This window comes from Podarcis gaigeae (assembly GCF_964106915.1).
Source record: "Podarcis gaigeae genome assembly, chromosome: 10".
Lineage (NCBI taxonomy): Eukaryota > Metazoa > Chordata > Lepidosauria > Squamata > Lacertidae > Podarcis > Podarcis gaigeae.
Genome location: NC_139686.1, coordinates 44,461,728 through 44,467,781, shown reverse-complemented (window position 1 = coordinate 44,467,781; position 6,054 = coordinate 44,461,728). Strand labels below are relative to the sequence as shown.

The 6,054-nt window shown below is 43.2% G+C and overlaps 1 protein-coding gene across 2 annotated transcripts in view; it reads left to right on the top strand.

Moving 5' to 3' along the window:
• RAB3IP (RAB3A interacting protein) overlaps window positions 1-6,054 on the top strand; it is a 50,445-nt gene that overhangs the window by 24,007 nt on the left and 20,384 nt on the right. Inside the window, exon 1 of one of the 2 annotated variants that reach the window (XM_083699355.1) lies at window positions 1,302-1,830. The exons of the other annotated variant lie outside the window; for it this stretch is intronic. The gene's annotated coding sequence lies outside the window, so the exon portion shown is untranslated. Of the gene's footprint in view, window positions 1-1,301; window positions 1,831-6,054 lie in introns of those variants that run through there. 2 annotated transcript variants of the gene reach the window in all.

The following is a 6,054-nucleotide window of genomic DNA, read 5'->3' as shown; positions in this document are numbered from 1 at the left end:
TTATTGGTTTTTACAAATACTTTCTTACATGACATCATAGCAACCTTTTTACAAAAGTAGAACATCTGGCTCCAAGAGCTTGTGACTTCCCTCCTACCTGACTGATGGTTTTCAAACCAAATCTCTATATATTGCGTTTTCCTATATTTCTTATTCCTGCTAAATCTTATCCTTATATAATTACTTAATTAACTACAATAGGTAATAAGTGATTAATTTCTCCTCACAAAACTTCCTATAACCCTGCTAGTGATGTTAATTGTTTACAGTTGTCTTTTCAAATATAACAAATTTATTCCAGTCTTTCTGAAAAGACTGATCCTGCTGGTTCCGAATTTTCCCCGTCACTTTCACCAATTCTGCGTAGTCTATTAATTTCATCTGCCACTCTTCTTTCATTGGTAAATCTTCTTGCTTCCATCTTTGGGCTAGTAACATTCTTTCCGCAGTTGCTGCATATAAAAACAATGTTTTATCCTGCTTGTATATTTCTCTGCTTACTAAACCTAATGTGATTTTTAAAATTATTGTTTTCCTTTGCAGGCCACCCAGAGACCTTCTGTTATATGGTGGCTAATAAATCAATTGAATGGTTAAATAAATGAGTACTCAATTGGGCTTGCTTCTGAATAAGCATGCAAAGGATTTGCTCCTTCTGCTAGGCATAGTCTTAAATATACTTAAATAAATCTTACGATTTACATTGAAATTTATATCCCACTTTTCTAGACAAAATGTCAACTCATGATGGCTTTAGAGTATCTTAAGATAAAACAATGACACAAAACAATACCAAATTCATTAAATCAAGAAGCCAACAATAAAACAATGGAAACAGAAGAGAGAGAAACCAGGGGAAAATGATATATTTCATATTGTGTTTTAGCATTTTATCTTTATATCCTCATGCAGAGGACTGTGTAATTGGGCAGTTGATAGAAATACCACAAATAAAAAATATATTTAAAAAAAATGAATTTTACATTTCAGAATTAAAAGGTATAGCTTGATCTTCACCCCTTGATTGCACCCCAGCTTCAGCCTTGACAAGGAAAACCATTCACACACACACACCCCTTTTAATTAAAAGTAGCATTTCCTTCTAAGTACTGTAGTTGCTAATATATTTCTTGGCTATAAGAATTTCTGGGTCTTGGCTGCACTGTTATCTTTCAAGGTTAGCACATTCTGCTTTGCAAAACTAACAATTTTAAGTTCTCAGTGTACCTTGGTTAAAACACAGCTTTAATTAACTTTCATAATAAAATACCACAACTTTATTGAATTAAAAAAAACAATCCCCTCCAAGGATTTGTTGCAGTTAGTCAGCGCTTCCCTCCTGATCAATGCTCAAATTTCAGGGGACCACGAGGCAGGAGGAGCCCAGACCACTCCACTTATCCCTTTATAAGTGCTAGAAACCAGACCGCTGAAGCTACAGCAATTTGCAAGCTGTCCGGCTGAGTGCAAAGGGAGAGCTTTGCAGAGTTTCCGCCCCTCTCTTCTTTTTCCCCATGATTGGGGCCCGGAGAGGCGTTGAAGTGACGGGACGCAGCCTCCAGGAGGAGCCCGCGGAGCCCTCTGGCGCCGCCTACCTGGACCTCCTCCTCCTCCTACCCAGCGGGCCGCTGCTTCTTACCTGGCATCTGATTACTGGAGTTCCGCCCGGCCTGAGGGCGCCGCGTCCCCTTGGGCGCATGCGCGGCGGCTCCCCGCCTCTCCGCTTGCCCTCTTGTTATCAGAGACTGGCTGCAGCCGCCGAAGGAAGAGGGAGCAGCGCAGGGAGCCGCCGCCGCCTTTGGCAGGGAAGCGTCTCACTCGGCTTGGCAGGTAAGCCTTTTCTGTCCTTCTCTGCAACTCTGGCTCTCCGGGGCGCCCAGGCCCACCTGTGGCACCTTCTCGCCTCCCACCCCGTCGGGGACTCCTCCTGTCCCCAGGCCGGGGCTCCGCGGAGCACCCGAAACACGCAGCTCCCGAGCAGCCGGGACGCCTGGAGGGGAGGCCCTTCCCTTCCCCGCCGCCACCTCCGTCCCTGCTGTGTTTTGCTAGGCACCCATGGCGGAGAGGCGCCGTTCTGCACCCCTCTCTTTCCACGCGGGGTGCGCCTCCTAGATCACTTCCAGCCCTCAAACTCGACGGAGTCACCTTGCCCAAATGCGCTCAAGAGCGGCTCCTTCTCTCCTCCCCCACCTTAGTGCATTCATCAAGGAAGGGTGTCTAACCACCATATACCGATGGCACCAGTTCAGATGCGAGAAGGGGTGAATGAAGATAGTATTTGATGGAGGTGGGGGGGGGGTAACCTGATGCAGCTTCCTAGATAGCACTGCATTTAACGGTGTTTCTTAAGAGAGGGTTGGACACCCAGGATCTATGGTTTTTAAACCCTTGACACTTTTTAAAGTGGCTTTGCATTCATTCTAGACACCCTACGAGGTTCCCAGCACTCAGCGCCTGTGGCCCGGCCGTCTGCAGACGGCCACATTTTGCACAGTCAGTCTTTCTGTTGTTTTTCAGAAAGCCAGCACTTGCAAGTTGGAAAGCCTGCAAACGTGCAGAGTAATGTTTGCAACCCTGTGGCAGCCATAATGATGTCTGGCTAGCCAGTCGTCTGCTCCAAGAGCGTTTGTTGTTTCTATGCCCTGCTTTCCTGGCTCTGCCGGCTACATAATTTAATGCTGTTCCCAGCTGTCATCCCCTATATTCCATCTTGAAAGCAGAATAAATTATACAAGGGCAATATATGCAAGTTTAATTAGCACAACTTATTCTGAACTTGATCTTGACTGAAGGGGGACTAGAATTTGGGAGGATGATAGAGAAAGCTTTGCATAAGAAACAAAGTTAAATGAATTTAAGAGGCAAATTTCATGAAGGGAATGGGAAGGTGCTGGTAATCGTTGCTTTAAAAATTAACATGGAGAATGGATTGGAATTACTCTTCATGAAGAGTTGACAGTAACACTTTGTTCTTGGAGTTAAACATTGACGTTTTTCATTAAAACATTGTCTTTAAAGTTTTGATACGAACTTGACAGTTCTGCTGGATGTAAAGCAGAATGTGTCCGTTGTTCTTAAAATTAAAGTGTCCATTGTGTTGTCTAGAACAATTTATCAATAGGAGACCTACTTTCAATAGCATGCTAATACCTTGTAACTGGAGATTACCAATACTGTAAGTACTGCAGATTTAAGGTAACAGTATTATGAAATTGAGGTTAAGTTGAAGGAAGGATAAATGGAGTCTCTGTTCCTTCACAGTTAATGTTAAAAGTTCTGGATGGTGGCTTGTGGGGGAACAAAACAACTATTTTCTGAAGCAGTGTTTGGTTTGAAAAAGTTGTGAAAGCAACTTTTATTTTGATAGGTCTTGTCTCTCTCATTTGTACAAGCTCTTCCTTGTCTGCTTGGTTCATAAACGGTAGGGCATTAAAAATAAAAAAAGAAATAATGTATGGTTCTTTGAAAATTGCTTCTAACGTAGATGAAAGGTTGATAATGCATGCATATGAATGTCATTACTGCATAAGTTTAATCTATTATACATGAAACAAGGGGGATGGTGTGCAGAAATTAAAACAAAATTGTGTGCTTTTTAATGTTTCTGGCAGTTTATATATGTTTCTTGTTTTCTGTGCATGGTCACATCACCCTTAATCTGTCCCCTCCCCCCCTTAAGTCCTTTGTCTATTCAACCCCCCAAGGCCATTTACTAGTGCTAGAGTTCTGTTACGCTAGGTTAACATTACCTTGAGAATAAAGAGGGATAAATAATTTATCCTAGTCATTATGCTTTTAATAAATAACTAATGTCCATGTAACTTGCAGCTGACACTTAATACTCAAATCTCATTTTAGAAGGGCCATATTTAGTGGAGAATATTCAAGTGTATCTTAGAATTGTCATTTTCGTTAGAGCAAAACATATTTTGAGTATCATGACATCTCCTTAGCACCCTGCAAACAAATATATTTTGAAGATTTTTTAAATGACCTAGAAGCAAGTTAATGGATATTCTAATAGTGCACATTGAAAAGTAGCCTTGTACTCTGCACAGATTGCTATGGGCACAGGTATGCAAATTTAATTTGCCCAATGCAAGTAGTAAACAGTATTACCCCTAGCTTGCCTAGGAATCTAGTCCTGATTCATAGCCGCATTGCCATGCGCATTCTCTGTCAACTGCTGTTTGTCACTGGTTGCCATGCTCCTTGGATACATAGGCTACTGTCTCATTTGTTTACCTGCAGCAGCAGTTCTTCACACTGTGTCTGAGAACTGGTTGGTCTCAGGAGCAGCACTACTAGTCAGACTGAGCAACTGATAATGATTGGGGAAGCAGAGAGATTTAGGGGGCAATGTAATACAGTGGACGCTTGGGTTGCGAACGGGATCCGTGTGGGAGGCGCGTTCACAACCCGCAGTGCAGCACCGTGTCTGCGCACACGCAGACCGCGATTCGGCGCTTTTGCACATGTGCAAAGCACCGAAAACCGGAAGTAACCTGTTCCGGTACTTCCAGGTTCGGCGCAGTGCGCAACCTGAAGTATCTATAACCCGAGGCATGATTGTAATCTGGAAAAAGGGGAGGGGACATTATAGCTGTCATTTGGAGTTTGGGCCTAATTGATTTAACAGTATTTCTGGCCTTAGGGTTTGAGTTAGTAGGTAACATTATGCAGCCACAAAGTTGTGTTTTGCTTGCCTGATATAAGTCCTGCACTTCTGTTAGCCCTCACTCTGCTTCCAAGATCACCTTGGTTCATTGCACTGCCTGTTTTATGTCATCCTGCAAGTTGTTCTTAGCTAGTGATATAGCCCCGCTGAGCCATTGGCTCAGTGGATTAGGTGCTTATCGAGAAGTGGCTCAGTGACCTAGCAGAGCCGCTGAGCAACTTGATTTGTAACATGCACCAAATACATGTTTGTAGTGTTTACATGTTCATGATACTAGCAAAAGAATCAAGCAAGGCATCCTTTGTATAACCTCACATACCTGCTATTGAATACACAAACTGCCATTTGTAACCCACTGAGCCTCTTCGGCTTGCTGATCAGAAGGTCGGCGGTTTGAATCCCCGTGACAGGGTGAGCTCCCGTTGCTCTGTCACAGGTCCTGCTAACCTAGCAGTTTGAAAGCATACCAGTGCAAGTAGATAAATAGGTACTGCTGTGGCAGGAAGGTAAACGGCGTTTCCGTGCACTCTGGCTTCCGTCACGGTGTTCCGTTGCGCCAGAAGCGGTTTAGTCATGCTGGCCACATGGCCTGGAAAGCTGTCTGTGGACAAATGCTGGCTCCCTCGGCCTGAAAGCGAGATGAGCGCCACAACCCCACAGTCACCTTTGACTGGACTTAACCATCCAGAGTTCCTTTACCTTTACTTACTATTTACTCTGACTGATGCTCTCCAGGGTTTCTGCTAGCCACCTTCTACCAGAGAACTTTTATCTGACTGTGCAGGAGATTTATTTTATTATCACACCGATGTTCCTCTTGCCACAAGAGTGCTGAAAATGTTGTGCATGCTTCTCCTCACAACAGCCTTGTGTGGCAGGTTAGGCTGAGAGCCTGGCCCAAGATTGTTTAGTTAACTTCACAGCTGGGTGGAGATTTTCCAACATTCTGGTCCAACATTCTAACTGATATATCACACTGTCTCTTTAAATGTTTGGCTTTAATGGAAACTTTGAGATTTAACACTAAAAGTGTAGAGGATAAGAGTAGCAGAAGAAGTGGTGGAACATTTCCTGCCAAATAAACATTAACTCAAGGGAGTCGTGTCCTTTGGTCAGAGTAAAAAAACAACCCATAGCTTTGTGTTGTGCAGAGATGGCAAAGATTGAAAGAATTTTGCTAGGAAGATTACCTTTAAAATATTTAACGAAAGACAGATTTTTTGGAATTTAAGATAGGTAAAGCTCTACGCTTAAGATCTTTAACCAGCTCAACTCCATAGTAAACCAACAGTTAACATTTGTACTTCTATCCAGAAATAGTCCATTCCTCCTCCTGCACCAGGGGCTCACTTTACATATCTGTTATCTTCCTTACA